The sequence below is a fragment of the Triturus cristatus genome, chromosome 2_2, assembly GCF_964204655.1.
Source record: "Triturus cristatus chromosome 2_2, aTriCri1.1, whole genome shotgun sequence".
Taxonomy (NCBI): Eukaryota; Metazoa; Chordata; class Amphibia; order Caudata; family Salamandridae; genus Triturus; species Triturus cristatus.
Genome location: NC_140582.1, coordinates 928471565 through 928490995, shown reverse-complemented (window position 1 = coordinate 928490995; position 19431 = coordinate 928471565). Strand labels below are relative to the sequence as shown.

General features: G+C 44.6%; 1 protein-coding gene and 1 pseudogene across 4 annotated transcripts in view; one reads left to right on the top strand and one right to left on the bottom strand.

Moving 5' to 3' along the window:
* The window catches only part of CCDC149 (coiled-coil domain containing 149), a 447317-nt gene that overhangs the window by 232145 nt on the left and 195741 nt on the right, over nt 1-19431 (bottom strand). The window lies entirely within an intron of this gene.
* Nucleotides 1843-2574, top strand: LOC146862967 (hydroxycarboxylic acid receptor 3-like; annotated as a pseudogene).

The following is a 19431-nucleotide window of genomic DNA, read 5'->3' as shown; positions in this document are numbered from 1 at the left end:
GGAGATTCCTGTTATGCACAGCCCAGGAGCTGTGTACGGACAGACAGGCGCAGAAGGGACAATGCAGAGTTGGGTGGTGACATGGAGTAGTTCTTATAATGTGGGGGTACACATTCAAGGGATAGTCAGTTAATTTACTGTTTCATTGTAGGAATACTCCATTATATTCCTATGGAAAAGGAGGCCTCATGAAGCAAACTTCAGATATGCATGAAAGTGCACTGTAAAGTGTGTGAAAAGAACCCTTCTGCTATGCCCAAAAGCATATCTGTACAGCTTATGGGTCATCCAGAAATGCCATAGTCCTCAGACTCAGCTCAGAATCAGAGCCCAGCCTAGTGTGACTGCCAGGCTGGATTAATTACCTTCCTCCCCCCACGCTGTAGCATCAGAGGCCTAACCCTTCACTGCAAGCATTCCCCAGGGCGGAGATCTTCTCTCCAGGAGGGAGAAATGGGGTGAAGCTGCCGGGCATTTATCAGAAGCTGTCACCCGATGCCAGGCACCTGGCCCTGGCCGTCATGTTAGCGAGTGGGGTAAGTTGGCTTTTCAGAGACCATGTGGCATGGGACTTCTCGACAACGCCATACTGAAGTATCCCAGAGGGTTGAGCAAGAAGGTGGGATCAGGGGCAGAGGTGAGGTGGCACTGCAAGATAGGCAAGAGGTGCATTCCTGCCAGCACCCTCCAGCCCTCCTTTAAAGGTTTTGCACAGGAAGAGGTGCTCTCTCTGGGATGTACTCTGTCTGAGGAACGCTGAGGCGGGAGGCTGACGCCATGTCGAATTGGAAAAAGGAGCCCCTTGACTTGAATTTTGCAGGCCACACAACTAAAGCCTCGTTTTCCAACAACTGTGCACATATTTTTTTACTTCATTAATTTTCCTTTGCTTTTTATTAACAGAGCTACTACCAGCATCACTCTAAGCCTACAGAAACAGGAAAGATCAATATTGCATGCAAGTTGTGCTCCTTTACCAACCTAATCTAGATTTTCACGTGTAACTCTAAAACACATTCATTCACTAACAGAAGATTACAAATATTTACTCATTAATCAATTCATCACCGTTGTGCATACATTACAGAAAAGATTATTAGTTTCACATCTTCTGAAATCCACGTTTTCACGTTCCTAGGTAAGTCGACTTTGTCAGGTACTTTTCTTTTCAGAACATTTCTCCGCCTGCACCACACCGCAGGATTACACACACCAACAGTTATATGAATCAAAATAAACAAAAAAATTGAAATGTATGTGTCCAGTAGGAGCAAACTCTGTAAACAAAAGAAGAAAACAAGCATTGGCATAGCCAGTAGGTCTCGCCTTTGAGACCTTATAAGTATTTTGCCATGCAGCACGCCTATATATAAATTAAGGACCTCTAGAAACTCATTTTAGATGTAGATAAAAAGGGAAAAACAAAAGAAAAGCAGGTGCTGTGTCGGGCGTGTTGTAATTGGGATCACCAGCCTTTCGATATCGCCAGTAATGAAAGAAAACAGACGGCAGGCAGAGTGTGCTAAACATGTAGCAGAGATCAAACACGAGCTAAAAAGTAAACGCAGATGATATATTAAAAATTATGGAGCAGAGATTGGAACACGAGCAGTAAACATACATAAACATGTGTACTGAGAAACCCACTACTGCATTTGTGCTTGGAGGGTGCGGGACTTCTAACATGAAGTGGAAGGGGGAAAGACAAACATAAAAAGAAGCAGCGACAAAGCAGTGGGGTATTACGTGTAGTTTAGAAGAGCTGTGGTTGCTTCCTGGCGTGGATTCTATGATCCTCGTAAATGCTATATTTCACCATATATCTGCTTTGTTTCAGAAACCATGATTGTGAATGCCTTGTGCCTCTTCATCGAAAACAGGCACTTGGTAGCTGGCTGCAGTGCTCACCACTGAATTCGGAATAGGCTTACTTGCCAATAGTGTAGCCCTCTGGATCTTCTGCTTACACATGAATTCATGGAAACCCAGAACCATTTACCTCTTCAATTTGTCACTTTCAGACTTTCTGCTCATCCTCTGCCTATACTTCCGGGCGCATTACTTGTCTTGCACCAGCGACTGTCACTTGGGTGATATCTGTTTCTGGAGCATGCTGTGGATGCTCTCCCTCAACCAAGCTGGAAGAATCTCCTTCCTGACAGTGGTGGCAGGTGATCGTTATCAGAAGATCAACAGCACCACAAAGAAGGAAGCTGTAGGGTCAGTCGCTCTGATATCATGTTTCTTGCCATGACAGTTCACATTTTAGCAGATACCCGTCTGATAAATGAAGAAGTCACAAACAGAGCTCTCTGTGAGTGTTCTGACTTAAATGAGAAGCTTAGAACGAGCAAGATCGGGTACAACACATTCTTCTTGGCTGCGTTTGTGGTGCCTCTGTTTGCCATACTTTTCTGCACCCATTCCATTGTGAGCCAGCTTAAAAAGCGAGTGGACAGTCAAGGCAGAATTCAAAGAGTGGTCAGGTCAGTCAAGTTTGTGTCCTTTGAGTTCATATTCTGCTTTCTTCCCAGCATGGGGTCCACCATCCCTATCAGCATCTTTAAAGGTTGAAACAAATGCAATGCCTTTCAAGTGACTTGCTCGGTATTTGTTTTCTCGATTTCACCTCACAGGAGGCACTGCAGCTGCGGCCCTGCGCACCGCTGCTCGCTGCCGAGGCAAAACGCTGTGGGAGTGAACCTTTGAAAAGAGGTGAGACATGCACCCACCATTAGCCATTTACGTGCTTTCAATATAGAAAGACACACGCAAAAGCCAATCCAATGTGTGGAAGGAGTTAGACCCACCAAGCGTAGATACAAGAAGCCTCGCAGAGCAGCGCATGCACGCTGCTAGGCTCGACCTATAAAGGAGGGGACATCTTACCATAAGAAAAAAAGAAAAAGATAAGAACACCTATGACTTTGGGTGGGTAGACCATAGAAACCATTTACGGATTTGCATCTGAGCTGCAAACTGCCTCTATCAACAATCCCAGAATGACGCTCTACTGCCTGTTTGAGGTTGATGCCCCCAGCCTAGCTGCCAGGGACGACTTTTGTGTTCATACCACGGTTTGTTGACTGGCAGGTCTCATACTTGGTTGTACGTAGCACAACAGTTCTGTCAATTTGTTGGTTTCTCCAGTATACTGCAGTACAAGTGCAAATGTAGGTCTCCTTCATTGTGTCAGAAATCTTTCGTCATTACTGAACGCTTTGAGGCACTATAAATGGTAGTGACAGGAATTCCTTATCTAATCCTGATGATGAGGACCTCATCCAATTTTCCACTACTGAGAAACGACAAGTAATGCACAGGACGACTTTTTCTCTGTATATAAAAGGATTTGGAACCGTTTGTTGATTCCATCTCTGCTTAGCACATATGCTAATTATTTTTGTGTGCTGTTGTTCACACTGGATATAATTGAGCACTAAGCCACTTTCTCACTAGGCTATCTGCATTTTAATGCCACCATTCCAATGGAATTCACATTTTTTTATTTTTTTTTAACATATGTTTCACGTGAAACAAAATTAGTGATTAGGTATCTCACAGGACTTCCAATTCACTGTCACATTCGGAACAATTTCTCATATGAATCTTATTACCCAGGTTCCCTGTGGGTTGATGGGTTGCCTGGTTTGTTTGGGAGAAAAAGAAAAACCCCTTTCCTCAAAACACAGAAGAGTTCTGGTGAAAGTTTAAAGTTCAATGCGGGCAGCCAGGGTGGAATTCCCCTTATATAATTTACTGTTGGAAAGAAATTGATGAACTCTGAGCAGAGCACTTATTCTAAAAATCAAATATTCTGCAGATTAATATGTGCACTCAAGACAATCTATACATATACAAAAAGACAACTAAAAATAATGTTTTATAAAACAATATATGTAATTTGTAGATGTCTTGTTCCTAGTCTGTGTCAGACATTTGTGCTGTTTAATACAATTCACTTCTACTGTAGAGTAGGTACTGGTGGATGCTGGGGGTAGCTCAAGGCTTCCAGAAGTGGCTTTGAATGTGATGAGGAATATTCGCGTTTTGATTTTCTGAATAAACCTTTTATCTTTTCCCTACTTTTCACCCACACAGAGATATTAAATCGTTAGTTATCTCTGTTGTTTTGTCTTTTAAGTGGAGGCTAGCCTAAAATGTTTAAAACTATTGTACTAGATGCAATTCCACTCAGTGAAAGCTCCTTGGTTGTTTATTACATTCGATCACACTGTTGCTTACTTACATAGGCACTGCTGTGCCAAATGCCATAAAACCAAACTTATTGGCAGAAAATCAGGTGTAAAAAAATAAATAAGGGGGGGGATCAGTAGTTGGAAACATGTGTATACCTCTGAGGACCCCGAGTGGCCAGCATATTTGTAAGATAAAGGGGAACAAGACAAGATCTCACGTAGGTATAGACTGACCTTTATTCAATTTGTAAATAACCTCCGTCCCTAATGAGATCAAACACTAGGGGGCTGATTACGATGACAGACGGATAACCCGTATCGGAAACGGGACCACCCAACATGCTGTCGGTAGTCCCATAAGAGGCATTACAATGGACCACCACCACAACGGTCGCAATGCCTATGTTTTGCATTGCGGCGGGTGCAGCTGGCTGCAGCACCCACTGCAATGCAAAATAGGAATACCTGGCATATTCTTGCACTACGTGGCAGGCACCATGCTGTGCTTGCCAAATGGTGCAGGGATATGAAGAGGGGCACCATAGGTGCCCCCCAGTGCCCACAGCTTGGGGCCAGGGGGGTAGAGGGAACCGCTACAGCCCCCTTAAAGTCCCTTTCCTTCTGTCTGTTTATGGCGGGTTAACCACCAGGAACAGGCGGGTGGAAAGGTACATCATAATCCCTACGGCGGTGCCTGGTAGGCAATGCCACGGTTGTAGGGATATGATTCCCTTCTGATGGTCCGACGGGCTACTTGAGCCAGTCGGAACCGTGGCAGTCGATCTTTCCGACCACCAAACAAAAACACCCGCCATTGTAATATGGCGGGTGTGAAACCTGCTTACGATGCCGGTGAGACCGCCACTGACAGGCTGTTGGTGGCAGTCGCACCACCATCGTAATCAGGCCCTAAATCTGGTCTTCACCACTGACCTGCAGATTCCCTTTAGGCCTCCAGACGCACCCCCCCCCCCAATTCATTTTTAATCTGCAAATACAGCCTGTAATCCTAATCAATCATTAGCTCAAGATTCCTCAGATTGCTGATTGCATGCAAGAGTATTTCAAAGGCTCTACATTTTATTTATTTATTTGCAAAGTTTTATATAGCGCTGGCTAGACCCAGAGGTATCAGAGCGCTTTACATGAGGATCAGCGAGTTACAGGTTACATAATTACATTAATTACAGGAGTCAAGTATAGACATAGGAGAAAAAACATGAGATTACACAATAAATATTAGTTATCAGCCCGTAGCATAACAAGACATACGTCTTGTGGGGAGTGAAAGGTAGAGGGGGAATGGTAAACAGGGTTAAGGACTGCAGACAGAGTCAGGCAGACCGGCAAAGGGGAAAAGTACTTCAGGGGGAACAGAGCGGTCAAAGTGAGAGACAGACAAAACCAACCTGAGTATCGGTGAGAGTATACGAAGGGAGGGGTGTGAGACCAACAGGGGGAGGGTAGACTAGAAGAAAAGGTAAACCATACAAACAAGGAGCCGTCCAGCGGAAGAGAGGATAGGTTGAAACCGCCACGAAGGAGGACCTACAGAAGCCGATAGCATTAGCCCAGAATGGCGGAATATAGAAAATCAAACAAAAAACAATAAATGTAGCAGACACCATGGTTTCACGAAGAGATGGAAAAGGGGGGGCAGTCAAAGCCTCATGGAGGGAGGAGGCGGGAGATGGAAAAGTAACACAACAGGGAGACGAGGAAAACAATGTCCGATGTCAGGCTGGGTAGGTGAAGGCTGAGGGGGTGAACCAGAGCCAAACTCCTCTATAGCTAAATAGGACAGCTCCACTGGGCATCGGCCAAGGTTGCTCGGGCTCCACGGTAAGTACAGACAGTTATGGTTTACACCCAGGCTGCATTGTTATAGTTACATCAAAAGCACCAGTCCCGGTGTTACTGGGGAGCACCGTCCGCGTCGTCTTCCAGCTCGCCCCAGGTCAAGAGTGGTGAGAGGAGAGGTGGAAGGGACAGGTCCAAGGTCTGCAGATATTCCTAATTTCCAGCAGCAGTAGTGAGGGTTGGGCATTTGTGCAGGATCCCAATCCTCTACTGAGTGTGTATCCCTTACCGCTCTGGTCACTCTCTAAGAGGTCACTGTAGCCCCGGAGAAAAAATGCTGGATACCTCACCAACAAGGGGAGAAAAGAGTGCATTTGTGGAAGGCCCACTCGTGGCGGCCATCTTAGGGACAGCCAGGCTGGTATGAATGTTCCTCACTGCTGTAGGGGGTATTGACTGCACCGGCCTGTCCTGAGTGTTGCCGGTGGTTCCCACATAATCACTATTCCCAGCACTATGCAACAGGAAGCCGGGGGCTCCAGAGTCCGTCCTTTGCCCTCCCCGCTCTGATGATAGAACGCCTGTGCAGTCAAGAGGGTATGGTGCAGGGCCCTGAATCCCGGAAGGTGGCGCCATCGGCGTCGGGGCAATCACCACGTCTGAGGCTCATGAGGGGCCCAGCGGGTGTCCACAACACACCGTGCAATCTCCCTGGCACCAGCTGTCCACCCACGGCCCCACACACACTCACCATGCCCGCCTCGAAGCGTGCGGCCAGTTTCGTGTCGCTCGGGGCATCTGAGATGCAGCCAGTGCCGGAGCCACGACGATTTCTCAGGCTTCGGCAGCTCAGTCAGGTGCAGATCGCCCCTGAAGTTCAGCGGGGATTGCACTGACCGGTCATTTTGGGTGCCAGATCCAGTTACAGGGCTTTTCCAGCAAGGCTGTGTTTGCTCTCAGCCCAGCTGGTATCGAGCTAATTATCTGCCGGCGTCATTTTGCACATCAGGACCCGGAGTTATCAGGGGCCGATACCAAGTTTAATCCTCCAATTTACGCAGCCGTTTTTGGCTCCATCGCTGCTGCTGGTCTTCCGGTCACAGAATTTTAGTTTTTAAATGGGGTTTATTTTGATGAAATTGCCATTTTGTGCTGCAGTGCGCGGTGTCTTCACGGAGCATCAGCTCCAAGCAGCCATTGCGGTCGCCGACTCCTCCCCCCTTCTACATACAAGGAAACAGCTTTACCTTAGGCAAAACAGCAAACAAGGCAATTCAAGAACTTGCTCACTAACATGTAACTAGACTGGCAGTCAATGCATTTCAGTCAACACAAAAAAGCTTTTGGCTTGACTTCATCATTGACACCAACCTATCCTTTAATAGTTACGTAACAAAGAAAGCACAAAAAGTGTGCCATCAAACAATCTTGTGCACAGTCAAACCCTTCCTCCCCGAGAGGCATCTGGATCTCTTCCATTTAGTCAGTGGCAATTCCTTGATAGCATGGGGCACAAATCCCACCCTAAAACTAATGAAAAGTAATTTTCATGCTCCTGAACATCTCCATCAAGCCACTCAAGAAATTGGACCCCAGACCAGTCACTGTGAAAGACCTACACAAGCTGCCAATTTAAGACTGCATTATCCACAAGTCCTGCCCCCTATGGAAGAAACCTAGACAGTCTCTGGTGGGTTAATTCTTCACAAGAAGTTGACACATCACTAGAGTGAGGATAAATAACTCCAAAACATGTCAAGCAAAACTATAAACAAGGATTTCCGATCTATGGTTCCAGAATATCGAACACCCATCCACACATCAGACTTACTCCATCACACCTGAAGTTCAGGAAAGATGAGAAAACATCTCTTCAAGGAGGAGCAAAGTAACCCATAAGGGCACCCTATCATCCCATTCCGTGGGCCTTCCCAGCAATGTACAAGACATGTAATTATCTCCCCTCACAGTTGGTGCAATCTGATTTTTAAATGTGCAGCAAACCGTTGCTCTCAGCTAGGTTTACATTCCATCAATATCTACAACTATGTACATGTAACTTGCCAAACACCAACTTCAAGACAACCCCTCAATCTTGGATCATTTACTTGTTTTCTAAATAATATCATCTATCAATTGTAGATCTAACCATAAATTCAACAACCCAAGCTATTGAAGAATACAAAACTCTGTTAATCTCACAGATTTCCAGGTGTACTTGCTAGTTAACATTTACACATGGGGAAATTGTTTTCTCCTTAGAGGAACCCATTTACATGCAATACCGAGAAAGAGGAGTGTTCCCTCCCCATTCCCGATTTCAAAATTGACTTACTCCTGCCCATTGAAAGAGTAAATTTAAAGGGTTTGCATGGGGGGAATCAACTCGCAAACACTGGGTGAATGCTCACAATATATGACTTTGTGAGTTGGACCTTCTTGGAGTGCCTACAAGCATACAGCAACTATTAAATCTGCAAATGCAGAAATTCCACCATGCTTGTAGAATTTTAGTATTTAATAATCCAATTTGCAAGAGTAAAACTATACCAATCTTGGTCCTCTAACTCTATGGATTTGATGTTACCTTTACAAATGTCCCTGTGCACCTAAACTAAACTTGGTTGTGCAAATACCATTCTAAATTAAGTTCTGTGTGACGAATTCCCTAGGAGACATGTGAGAGATACTGAGTTCAACAAACACACTAATCTGGATATTCATCAGCAGAAGAAGACCAAAAGCCTTCTTGAAACATTCTCAGCTGACCTAAGCGTGTGTTTGGCATGTCCTATCTACGAGATAGGACATGCCAAATGCAAGGCTCAACTCTAGCAGAAGTGCTGGACAAAGAGGCTACAGTAACTAACCTTCACAATAGAAGAGTGTTAAGAAACAAATAACTTAAGGTCAAAACCTTCAACTAAAAGGCAATGGTGGAAATAAAAACAAACAACAGTTTGTGGGTGGAGATTTGGTTTTAAGTAAAATGCTGCTGCAGGACTTAGCAACTTTCTTGGTGCTTAGGCCCACCCTATGGGGGTGATGGTCACAAACAATACATAAAATAAGCTTCCTGACATACTGAATGTAAACCCTCAGTGCGGCAGGAACCAGATAGGGAACAGTTTTGTGGAAGGAGAATGCACCTCAAGAGCATAAGCAAGCTACAAGGCTAGTATACCACATAAGGTTTTTTCTTAGTTGGTTATCAAGATGCCAGTTCTTTGAAAAACTCTTCTGCTGGTGCAGGTGACATCACAATGAAGAGTCTGCATAACCAGGTGCCAGCGAAGCCAAGGAAAGGAACAGTGTCCCCCAGTTCTTTTCAAGAGTTCCAGACAGATTTTTAGCAGGCAATGTAGATGAATACTGTGGTACTCACACAGAGATCTGAAAATAGGACTTTTCAGCAATGGGCTTTAAGGTTCAACTGGCAACTTCTTGGGCCTCTGAAGAGTCAGAGATGAATTAGAGGTGCAGGGTAGTACAGCTACTGGGTTCCGCTTATTCAGGACTTTCATGTACTTAATATGACAACAAGCCAGTCTCAGGTATCCTACGATGGGCAGAAGTTCCCTTCTGTTGCTAGGATGGCATCTGAGACCTGATAACCCTGTCCTGGAAGCAACCATCCTTCAGAAAGTAACAGAGGCTACCAAGACAGTTCTTCATTTTGGCAGGGAAAAGTCCCAAAAATGTACAAAGTCAGCATATAACCTAGAGGCGTATTTTTGTTCAGTGTGCTCCACAAATATTTTAATTTGTTCAATAAATGTATGAGTAAATACTACTTGTCAATCTGTGGGGATTTCAAGCTGACCAATCAATACTTTTCCTGGCTTGGCACTCAATCAATCTTCCAACATTGCATCACTGGGCTCTGTTATGGGCTTCCATTCCTGGTCTCAGCAGTGAAGATTGCTGTCTTCCCACACCCCTCGCCACATTCCCTTCTTTCCCATTAATAATATGTAAAGGTTTTGCCCAAAGAGTTTATGGTACAGTGGGAGGAACCTCCTCTCCCACCACCAATATGTGGTGTCAGAGGCTGATGATCTGCTCCCACAGGACTACAAATCTAGGTCTATCAGGCCTAATTAAAAGGTAACACCTTCTGGTGGAAAAATTACAAGTCATTGGTGAAGCAACCCAATAAGTAACATCTTCACTTAAAGGAAATTATCCACATAAAGACTCACAAACGTTAATGCAGTGACTGTGGGAAAAAATAAATATTTCAATCCTCAGGAAAAGTAACCTTTAGACAAAAAACTCAAAACCCCCATTACAATTATAGGGTTTTCACAGTTATCTATACCTCTGGAAATTAGCTTAATATGAGCTGTCACCAAGTAGATGTGAAAATGCATTACAAGTTGCATCTTAATACTGATCTGGGTGAAAACTGGAGTTTTCACTCAAATCAGTATTTCAAGGCCTGCAGTAATATTGCATGTAGTATTACTGCATTTGGTTTCCAGAAATAAATTCTCTAGGAAAAATGGCGTAGAAATCTGAATGAGAAAAACATAGAAATTTAAAATGGCAGGGACATTGGTGCTGTAACACTGATTTCTACATGTTATTGATTACTCCATGTGGTCTATAGGAGGTTTATTTGTAATACTGCAGCAATACTACAACCCAGAACTACTTTTATCCTAGTATCAGTAATACCAAGTAAACATGATGGGGAAATCGAGGTAAAATTAAAAAATGCATGAAAGGACAAATTTTGTGTTGTGTAGGCATTTGTAGGCGTGGGTGAGGATTGTGAAGGGGAATCTTTTCTCCACAGGTAGCCAGTGGAGCCTTCGTAGGTGTTGGCTGATGTGCTTGTGCCAGGGGATGCCGAAGATTAGTCTGGCGGCGGTGTTCTGCATCATCTGGAGTTTGAGGAGTAGGGACTTGTTCATGCCGGCGTAGAGTAGGCTTTCATACTCTAGTCAGGTGATGAGAGCGTGGGTGACTGTCTTTGTTGACTCAGGGGGGATCCATTTGAAGATCTTGCGGAGGATGCAGAGGGTGTTGAAGCAGCTGGAGGAGAGGGCGTTGACCTGCCGGTTCATGGTGAGGGATGAGTTTGAGTACGATGCCGAGATTTCTGGTGTGGTCCGAGGTGTTGTCCCATGCTGAGGGGGTGGTTCCAAGGATGAGGACTTCTGTCTTATCAGCGTTGAGCTTTAGGCAGCTGTTGGTCATCCAGACTGCGACGTCCTGCATTCCTTTCTGGAAGTTGAGTCTGGCGGTGGCGGGGTCTTTGGTGAGGGAGAGGATGAGCTGGGTGTCGTCGGCCTAGGATTTGATGTTGAGGCAGTGTTGTCGGGAGATGGCGGCGAGGGGGGCCATGTCAGGATGGTCAGGCTTAGTGATGACCGCTGTGGGACTCCGCATGTGATTTCTGTGTGATCGGAGAGGAAGGAAGGCCGTCTAATTCTTTGGCTTCTTCTAGTGAGGAATGATCGGATCCAGTCTAGGGCTGTTCCTTGTATGCCTGCATCGTGTAGTCTGGCGAGGAGAGTGCAGTGGGAGATGGTGTACAAGGCTGCTGATAGGTCGAGTAGGATCAGGGCTGCAGAGTGGCCATGGTCCAGGAGGGTGTGGATGTCATCTGTGGCGGCGAGTAGGGCGGTATCAGTGCTGTGATTGCCATCATCAGGACTCAAGTGTTAATGAATGAAACCTGCAGGTACTGACATAAATCAAAAAACTAAATAACAACATTGTAAATTAATGTGCATCGCTTGCCCACAATTTACCAGACCACCAAAGCGTTGTTTAAGAGAAACCATAACCATATGCAGTTAGTGCACTGTGGATTTATGAACATGTAAAGTTAGGAGAATTGTTGCGCTTTCTTAGACCCCAGATTGAATGGATGGTATCTAACTAAAGGGATCAGAAGGTGGTGTCAGTGTTGTTATACTGTTGTACTGCTGCACATAATACGAATTGCAGGGTGTCTCAGGGATGGTGGGATGTGCTCACCCTGCCGGTTACTCGACAGGTGGTGAGCGTCATAGGCTCTCCTGACCATACACTGCAGTGGGAAAATGGGGAGCTTTGTTGCTTATACCACTGGCTTCCAGGAGTCTGCAACTGATGGGAAAACAAGGAACTCACAGGGGTAATTTAATGCGTATTTCTATTCCTCTTAAGACGCAGTAAACCCTATGCAGCCGTAAACCAGAGAAGCACGTATGCATTAATTAAAGAGCCCCTCAATGGCGTTTGACACCATCAAATGGGCATATTTGTGGGCAGTATTGGAGAAGATGGGTTTTGGCCCGAAATATATACAATGGGTGCAGCTACTGTATTCTCAACCTCTGGCCCAGGTTGTAGTTAACAATAAGAAATCGGCCTCATTTGAATTGGTATGGGGGACTCGACAGGGGTGCCCCCTATCCCCACTTCTATTTGCCCTAGGGCTTGAACCATTGGCAGCTTGGGTGCGTAAGGACTCGATGGTTCGGGGCATGCGCTGGTCTCCAGAATGGCAGGATCGTATTTCCCTTTACGCTGATGACATTCTCCTTTATTTGACCTCTCCGAGAAGATCCCTAATCGTGGTTTTAGCTATCCTTGTGATCTTTGGTAGATACTCCGGTTATTTCATAACTGGAGCAAGTCCCTCCTATTCGTCGTGGCGGGTGATCCGCCGATCCCCCCACGGGGGTGTCCTATACAGATATGCACAGAAGGCTTTAAATATCTGGGTATCTTCCTCTCATTAGACCCCTCCCTCCGTTATTCTCATAACCTTGCTCAGACTACGTAAAGATATTGACAGATGGAGATCGCTCCCCGTTTCCCTGCTAGGGAAGGCTGCCCTCTTTAAAATGATGTCTTTACCCCGGTTCTTGTATGTCCCCCAGGACTCCTTAGATCCAATACACGCGTCCTATTTTAGAGAAATAGAGAGCCTCCAAAGGGACCTATTGTGGAATGGCAAACCACGTATCGCTCTCGGTAAGCTTTGCCTGAACTGGTACGACGGGGGCATCAGTCTTCCCAATATCAAATTGTACTACTGGGCGGCTCATCTGTCCTCCATTAACCACTGAACATATGCCCAGCCGGGGGACCCAGGTTATAGTATGGATAGATGGATCCTCTCCGGGGGGAACTTTAATAGAGCCCTCTACTCTAGGCCCCGGCGCTACACACTTACAGGCCCCACTAAACACGCAGTACATGTCTTGCATGCGGCCACTAAATGCCTTGGTTGGGGGCGTAAGCTAACGCAATGCCATTATGGGAGTCCGACCAATTGGGCAGCTTGTAGAGGTATAAGAGGTTCTACAAATGGGACCTCATAGGTATTTCCCATATTGGCGATCTGTGGGACAAAACGGATAGTAAATCATTTGCCGCATTGCAGCAACAGTATAAGCTGGCCGACTCAGAACGCTTCCGCTACACGCAGGTCAGACACGCATTACGCACTCAACTGCAGCCCGGGGTCACACTATCGGAATCATCCCCGCTAGAAGATAGAACACTTGACAGCCAAATTCCTGACAGTACCCTTTCACTGGTATACAAAAAGCTGGTTAACAACCTTTCGGATCCTCTCCAGGCCCTCCGAGAGAAGTGGACTAGGAAGGCTTTGAGATGGACGATGAGGAATAGCAGGAAGCTGTCTCCCCTCCCAGAGTGGTGGCGATACCAGCTCGTCTCCGACTTGTCCAACTAAAATTCCTACACAGGGTATACATAACAGGGCCTCAAATGGTGCGGATGGGGAGGGCAGACGAGGGAGACTGTAGACGAGGATGTGGCCAACTGGGAACCTTCCTTCATATAGTTTGGGAATGTGAGCTGATCCAACCCTATTGGCGTAGCATCCATGATATCATAAATACTGTCTTGTCCATGCAACTCCGTAGGGAAGCCCGCAGGTGTCTATTAAACATCTGGGAGCCTACAGATTTGAATGTCTGCTTGATACAATGGGTCACGTTGGGACTAATGCTAGCCAAGAGAAACATCGCCGAGCGATGGGGGGCACCGCTCCCTCCTATAGTGCGAGACTGGGAAAAAGACTTCGATTGGGCAATGTTTCAAGTAAAAACTGTATATGTGGCCCGCGGATGTCCCAAAAAATGGACTCGTGTTTGGGGCTTGTGGAACTCCTACAGAGGAGATATATGTCAATCTCCCCTTATTCCCATTGCCGAAGATCCCCCTTCACCCTAGACCTTCCACATATTATTCTGTATATAGTGATTTATCTACTGCGCCCATGAAGCCTAAGGTACTACTTCCTCTGAAACGTCATTGTATTGCTGATGTTTATTTCTCAATAAAAAATGTTTTACAAAAAAAAAAATTAAAGAGCCCCTAATTCCAAGATTGTCTAAAATAAGCTGAAAGTATCCTTCAAAACAAAGTTACCCTTCTGATTAAACCCTCTCATCCGAAACGGAACAGGAACACCAAGTCAAGTGAAACAAAAATGGGTTGTGCTTCAAAGGAGTGATTGATAGCAACTGTTATTGTCTTTTCCCCTCCATTACTTCGGAATTAGGATGTTGTGACTGACTTTCAAGTGATGAAATAAAGAGTCGTTCTGACAGCTCGCCTTTTCCTGGAGAGACACTGAAACTATCACGCTCTGCTTTGGCGTATGCACTTCCTCATTTTGTCATCTGACCTTCACTCTTTCCAGCATATAAAGAAGGCAGACATTTCCCACCAGAATAATTCACAGCTTTATCCTACCTTACTAAAAGCAGCACCGACAGAATGTCGCCAGTGTGATTAATATGCTGTTTATTCCTCCAGATGAATATTTGCTTCCAATATATAAACAGTAGGTACTAATCTACAGACTCCATGTGTAGTTAACAGCTTATCATTAACTAGCATTGGTAGGTCTGGCTTTAAACTAATGTTGTACGTTTATCTGAAGTATTACCAGTAGATAGCGTGGGAATGGAAATGATGTGTGTAAAAGCAAAGAACTATATAATAATATTGGTGTAGGGTAAAATGTCAGGTGACTGCTGCACTGTCAAGCCAGACCATAAAAACAGCACTGTTTTCCATAAGCATGAAATTAAAAAATCATAACGGCTGTAGACATCGGGGTGTTATGCCATGTAGTTGAATAAATGGTGGAATAGAGTTTAACATGCACCAGAGAGCTTCATATGTTAACAACACAGTTCACTCAGCTAGAGGAACATTAGAACAAGGTGGGAAGGATCCACCACTTTTAAGGTTTCTGTTGGAATCTCAATAGGAGAGCCTTCTTCAGGCAGGAGATTCCAGGATCACATTCTGTTGCTTAGAATAACAGGGCACACTGGAATTATGCAACAGTTGAGAACCAAATTATGCAACAATTAAAGGTAAATAACACAACCTTGTATAGCATAGTGTGTGGAATTATTATCTCGCTATTTTCTTGCCTTAATACACGTTAATATAGAAAGGAACCCAATACTGCAAAACATACAAGCGTTTCTAAATCCAAAATATTATTTATCAACAATGGTTGAGTCTTGCCACAGAAACACAGATACAACCTATTTACAGTGTCTGATCTATCTCCCAGAGCACAAATGTTTGCATACAATTTACAATGCTGAATTTAGTAGAAAACAAAGCTATATGTTCACAATCATTGTAATAAAATGTGTGCCACTATTATTCTGCTCAAGCAAAACAAGAAACTGATCTTCAGTTTCATGTTTATTCTGTCTCCACCCTATGAGCCTCTGGAAGAGCCTTTTCCCATTGAAAACAGTCCTGTAGTACAGTATTGGACAATATATATGTGGAATATAAGTGACACACTAACAGTCCCACTAGCAGTGAAGCAAGATTCAGGGTATCAGATCTTACAAAGAAAAATAAAACGTATGTGATCATCCTACCACCTAAGTGGCTTGCTAAATTTGTTGCTTTGGGACAAAAAGATGTGTGCCATGTTTGCTTTCAAACTGTTAAATGCATTCAGTTTATTCATAGGAAATTAGATTTGGTTGTGTATTGCAAAAAACACGAAACATTCTCCTACAGGGTTTCCTTTCACATTTTCCTTCCTTCAGCAAGATTGTCACATAAGTCACTTCTCTCATTTTGCAGTCAGAAAAATCAAAGTGAACACCAATCCCATGGTACAAGAATAAGCAGCACTTTGTCAGAAGACAGGCCTCTGTCTTTAAAGCACCTGCAAATGTGACAAAATAATCACAGAATGTAAAGGAATCTTTATTTATTGCCTCGACCCCCCCTCAACCCCTCGGTTTGGGAAACACTGGCATAGAGTATTATGCAAAAAGCATAGCATTTTGAACTTTATCCGGGTTGTACAAGGAACCAACGAAGGATAATCAGAGTCAGCAAGGTTGGTTCGAATTTTTGGAGATTAAGGCACATTCTGGGCATGTGATTTTATATCATTTGCAATTTTATAAACTTTGATTTTTGTAGCCCTGCACAAATATTGTAGTAGTCCAATCCAGGAAAGATCAGTGCTCTTGTTAGTTTGACCAGGTAGGAGTGGAGGAGGAGAGGTCCGATTTCTTTTATCCTGGGGAATTATTTGGTGTTTTTAATCAAAGAAAGTCTGAGCCTTGAAGGACCTATTCCTGGCGAAGATAATACCCCAGTTTCGTTTTAACTTACTGGTGATTAATGAGGTTTTCCCACGGTATCTGCCCAACTACATGGTAATAAGTAGTGTATTTTTGGCCTGTTATCAAATATGAAGATCACAGTTTTGCCCCATATTAAGCTTAGGACCCTCATACAAATGTGATACGAGTCAATGATCTGTGCCGGGGGGTGAATGTATGTCTAAATTAACAAAGGAGACACTGAAGATCCTAGAGGGACCAGAAAACGTACTGATTTCCATAAAGATTCATACAAGTCAATTCTGACTTGGTTTTTCCTGTCAGGATACACTTTGAACCTAGTGGGGCACAATACCCAACCTCAACTGGAGCAAGTCTGCCTCTCACAAAAACCTGTGAAAAATGGGGTTGAATAGTGGATTTGCACACCACAAGTTTCACACATCTTTGCTATATTGCAATTAGCTCTGAAAAGGCATTCATGAAAAATGTCAGTACTTTCATGGTATGCCAAGTAAGCCTGACCTTTCCGTGTCAATTTATAAATCATAGGTAATGACAGAAATTCTCCTTGGATGGTATAGGGAGGAGGGATTAAGGGGCCGATTACGATGTGGCCGTAAATGCTCTGACCGCATGACAGCATCGTAAATTGGCCGCTCTGTTTCCTTTCCAACCACCTCATTATGATGGAGGCGGTTGGAAAGGAAACCGGCCAGTCATTCCGGCTGGCTTCCAACGGGCTCAGAGAGCCCTTCGGCCAGTCGGAAGCCAGCTAGTAATCTCAAGCGCGGGACTTTTACGCCTTCTTATTTTTATTTTTTTATATAGCGCAAACTTGACCCGGGTATCAGAGCGCTTTACATAGCACCAGTTGCATTACATGAGTTCACATTTATTTTTCTGTTAGGCACGGGGAAATTAAGTGATTGGCCCAGAATCACAGGATGTTCAGCGTCATTGCCGAAACTCGAACCCAGGTCCCTAGGCTAGAAGTCGACCGCCCTACCCGTTAGGCTAACTCCTCTCCCCTTGACATTACAATGCACGGTTTCCGACATGGTTTCCATGCCGGCCTGTCAGACATGGAAACCATGTTGGAAAGCATGTTTGGGGGGCCCACAACAGGGCCCCCTTTGGTGCAGGGCCCCCCTGTTGAACCCTGCACCCTGTGGTAGGCACCTTGAGGTGCCTCTCAAGGGATGCAGGGATGAACCGCACCTCCCATTTCCCTATAGGAGCATGCATTACGGCCAGTTCACGGCCATAAGGCATACTCCCATAGTGAAATATAGGAAAGCGACCGAACAGTGTTCAGTCACATCCTAATGAGGCGGTCGGGACAGCCGTCTGGGTGTTGGTCGGTATGAGGACCAAGTCAGTGTCGGGCAGAAGGAATTCTGCCCGACATTGAAATCAGGCCCTAATTTTAGAATGTTACAATTACTGGCAGTACAACAGATTTTACAAGTTCTTACAGAAATTGTGTCACTTAAGGTACAGAGATCTACAGGTTACAACAGCAGATGAGCTATACAAATCTTACAAATCAGACAGCAGTAGAGTTTGTCAATAAAATATACACTTTAAAAATAGATTTGGGAATAGAATAATTTTCCCACCGCTTCCACAAAACAATAGCTTCTGCTTTGCAAGCCCATGTATTATAATTTTATACCAGGACTGAGCAAAATGTGTCAGTATTTATCACCATCATGCTAGAACCAGCAGTATAAAAGAAAATATATATGTAGTGCGACAAACACAATATGTAGTAATTTAGTAGAGAAGGCAATATTCTCAAACCCAGGCAAAAAGGTAAATAAGGTAAGATTCTGGTTTGACAAGGAACTACCTTTTTGCTTTCACATATACATGCTTCGGACATCCTGCTCCCGCTTTCTTTTAGCTTTAAAAAACCTCTGGTCATTTCTTCAGAATCCCACCGCTATTCCTCTTGCCTAATCTATGCCAACACTGTCTATTTTGGGCTCCAGCAGACCGAATTAACAAGCTGCAGAGGATACAAAACATAGTGGTGGGGCCGATATATTTGTGTCCACTGACCAACACGAGTAAAACTGGCTCCCAGTAAAACCGCACCTTTATTTTGTGAGAAAGTGGATTATTAGTTCCGGTGATTTTAAGACATCCCCATGTAATAATATGGCTATTCTTTATCAGGTCAGGTTACTTTAATTTAAACCTTGACTCAGTCCTGGATAGCTGTGGCACAGGGCAGTCAGACCTAACTAAGAAAAACAAGCGCAAATCATTTGTCAGTACCAAAACAGTTAATAAGTTGTACCACAACACAATAAAAATCCCACTCCAATTTATAAAAGTAGTCTGAATTTTACTGAGCATATAGACACCAAAATGACAAAAATTGGAGGAGGGGAACCAGAGATATGTTCCCTAGGATTGTTAGAGTTTTCTAGTGCCAACTGCGGGTATCTGGTCGTACTAGACCGGGTCAAAATCAAATTTGAAGGCCGACCGTAATGAAGCACGGGTCGGCTGTAGGGACCTGGTAAGCCCTGGTGAAAAGTTTACCTTCTGCCTGTGTCAGGGGCTGCCCCTTTGGAGCTTGTACAGTTGATGGCCACACCCACCCAGGCCATCCTGTGAGGAGGAGGTCGCACTTCCTCCCAGCCAAAGCCCTATTGTTCCCTTTTCTGAGAGCAATTCACACCTCCACCCAGACCATCCTCTCAGGAGGAGGTCGCACTTCCTCCCAGCCAAAGCCCTACTGTTCCCTTTTATGAGAGCAATTCACACCTCTCAGCAGGCTGCCAGGTGACAGTTGGGGATTATCTCAGAAAGTGCTATTGGAT